Raw genomic sequence first — 3,798 nt, forward strand, 5'->3', positions numbered from 1 at the left:
GTGTAGATCACACATTTATTTCTTGTTATGTTGATATATTCTCACAGATAAATAAGTAGTGAGGGGACTTCATTGGTGGGGGAACGAAATTGAGAATGTTTAACTAACCTCCCAGCAAGTGAGGGAAGCCGACATTTGAATGCAGGTATGCCTTGCTAATATGCTCTGTAACCTCTAATTCACTTACGAAAAATTATCATAGGTATTACATATGGGTTGCAAATATTGTCAAAGCACCAGAATACAATTAGAAACCTTAAATCGTAAAGCTAGACCTCCTGCTACTCTTATTCCTGATGACAGAGAGATTCTAAGATCTTGCAGCGCTTCCAGGTTATCTTTAGGAAATCAAGTGGTCTTACCAGGTAGGCGTCACACTGCATCGTGAATCAGGAAATTAGGAGCCTGAGTTCTAGACCCTGCTTTCAATTGTTCGACGTTAGACGCCATATCTGAACCTGCAAATGAAGGAGCTGGACCTGATCTTGACTAAGATAACATCCAATGCTCTAGGATCCTTCGACCGGCAAGTCCCAATTATCCTTAATAGTAATGTTCAAGTCTAAACTGCGGCATAAACCTACTTGAACTTTATGCAATGCAAAATGCACCAGGATCTTATTACGTCCTTAAAAAATAATTACATGCAGCTAAAATCTGACATAGGTTCCTGTTATGGGTTGAACTGTGTTCCCTCAGAATTCATGTTGGAGTCCTAAACCCTAGTATCTCAGAATGTGACTGTATTTGGAGAGAGGGCTTTTAAAGAAGTAATTACAGTTAAGTGAGGTCATTAGGGTGGGCCCTAATCCAACGTGACTGGTGTTCTTATAAAAGGAGGGGATTAGGACACAAACAGGCACAGAGGAAGGACCTTGTGAAGTCACAGGGAGAAGATGGTCATCTTCAAGCCAAGGAGAGAGGCCTCAGAAGAAAGAACCCTGACAACACCTTGATCTCAGACTTCTAGACACCAGAACTGTGAGAACATAACTTTCGGTTGTTTGGGCTACCCAGTCTGTGGGACTTTGTTACGGCAGCCCTAGCAAACTCATAGAGTTGGCTCTTCTGCAGCAGCTGTATAATCACAGGATTCTAATGTATAGAAATAGAAATACTGGGTGTAAAAGGGACATTAGGTGTCTAATGAAATACGAAGACCTGAGACTTTGCCAGAGATCGCACCTTTTCCATAAACATTAAAGAGTCTCTCTGGGCACGCTCTGCACAAAAGACCCATTGTGAGTGTCACAGCGAGAATCTCCACCTCCACTGTACCAGCCACAGCAGCACTTTGCAAGGAGAAAATAAAATTGGAAACAGTATCTACCAGTATAAGAAAGTCAAAACCACACAATAGCCTCTCAAGATACGTGAAAGAGTGACCACAGGGAGCGGAAGACCTTCTGTGGCACAGGCACCATGTACGCCACCCACAAAAATGGTCTGGGCTCTCTGGAACCGTAATTCTTTGATGAACTAATTACTTCCATGTGATTTTTCCCCTTAAATGGCAGTTCATTCTCCTTGGGACAAAGCATTAATTAAGGCAAATAAACCCTGCTCAGACGGTTCTCATCTCTCCCACCTCTGAATCCCCATTGCATTGTTTATACTTCTTAGGACACTTATTAAATTTTACCATGTAGTGGAGTAGTTTGTACATTTCTCTTATCCCAACAGGAAGCAAGGACTATATTTATTTATCACAACTCTCACCTCTGTATGTAGCTCAGAGTCTTGTACTCGATTAATACTCAGTAATATTCATTAAACAGAATTGAACTAAATTACCATTCAGTAAACCATGGAAGTGTTATTTTGCATTTTAGGTCATAGGTAAATACATACCTCAGTAGGAAACAGGAGGGCTGGGGCTCACACCGAGAAAGTCAAGGGAGATGAGTTTAGAGAGATTAAGCAGACATGGAGCTCCGTACAATTTAAGGAACTTGGATTTTGTCCTAGGGGTGAAGGGATGAATTTCAAGCAGGGGAGAAACAGTTTCACATTCACATTTGTTTTTTTAGAAAAATTAGTCTGGGAGCCAGCTGGAAAATGAAGTATAGAGAGTCACGACTGATGCCGAAAGCCAAAGGTGACAGTGACCTAGAGAAGAGTCAGAGGTGTCTGAGCTTTGCGATCTCTGTAACGGCGAGACTAGCAGAATCACTGTTCAACCAACCGAAGTACAACCGGGCAAGGTATGAAGGTGAAGACAGCAATTTTGATTTTTAAAATTTTTTTCTTTTTTATTGAGGTATTAAGCATAATATACTAAAGTATGTAAAGTACTTTATTTTGAAATGGACATCTTGATATATTTGTACACATGTATATACTAATGCAATGTCCAACCAGATCAAGAGAGAGAACACTTCCAGTACTTTCCATGCCCCTTCCTAATCAATAACTTGTTAATTATGATGGCAAAAAGTAATTTTATAGGGAAAATATCGCAGATGCCACTTTAACCAAGCTATCAAAGTTAATATCATCAAAATGAGACAAATTGACATCATGCATTTCCTGATATGATGCACCACAAAGGGCGAAGATGGCAACAAATTCTTTGACACTTTTCCCACAGGGAGGTGTGGCCTACGTCCCCTGCCTTGAACCAAGGCAGGCTCTGTGACTGCTCTGATGAATAGAACAAAAAAGTGATGCTCTGACAATTTCTGACAGTTCTCTTTCTTTGTCCTGTCACATTTGCTTCTGGAAGCCAGCTAGTCACTGTATTACAAGAAGCCCATATGGAGAGTATGCCTGTAGATGCTCTGATCCAGTCTTAGCTCAACTCTCAGCCAAAAACTGTCATCAACTGGCTGCCATTTGAGTGAGCCATCTTGGACGTCCAGCCCAGTTTAGCCTTCAGATGACACCAGCCTCAGCCACCACTACATTAGAGATCCGAAGGAAAACAGCCCAGCTGAGCTCCAACAATCTGCAAAACCATGAGAGAACAGCAAATTGATGGTTTAAGCTGCCAGGTTTTGAGTCTTGTTATGGAGCAATAGCTAAGGAAACAGCAGCTAACACTGTAAAACTGCAAGGTCCATGAGACTTTATCTTTCCTGCTGTGTCCTCAGCTTCCAGAATAGTGCCTGGAACACAGTAGATAGATCAATAAATATTTGTGATGAATAAATATACAAAAGAATAAATAATTAGCAATATATTATTGATTTGAGGAAATGATTTGAAAAGCCATTTCTCTTTTAAAAAACTATTAAGCAAAGTTTAAACGTGTCTTCTTTTTGCTTAATGAACTACTTGAGCAAGCAGAGAAAGTTTAAAAAATCATGCTATTAATCTTATATCTACATTCAGATGTGGGTCACTCATTTGACCTACCTAAAAGTGGGTCTCTTAAAAAATAGAATGTGGCAATCTAAATATTTAAGGGCCTCATTAAGGATACTGTTCTGAGGTTTTAGAATCTCTTAAAACTTTAAAAAATCTTTTATCTTACTTTCTGCTATTCCTCCTGAAGCATCAGGACCAGTAACAAAAGAAAAAAATAACCTAAGAGGAGAAAAGGTACTCATTTGCTTTGGTGACACTGAGGTATTTCTGGGAGGTTTGTAAGGCAAAAAATAATTTCTCTCCTCCTTTCCTTCCACAAGACAAATTTTGAGTGGTTTTTCCATTACTCGGCTCCTCATATGAACCAATAGCATCAGTTGTGGACCAGCACCAGGAGCAGGAAGGTATAGAAATGATTGAATAATGAATGGATAATCGTCTAAGGAGCAATGAATAGAGTTAATGCGAGCTGAATGCTCTCTGCAAGGG

This window comes from Equus przewalskii, chromosome 9, assembly GCF_037783145.1.
Source record: "Equus przewalskii isolate Varuska chromosome 9, EquPr2, whole genome shotgun sequence".
Lineage (NCBI taxonomy): Eukaryota > Metazoa > Chordata > Mammalia > Perissodactyla > Equidae > Equus > Equus przewalskii.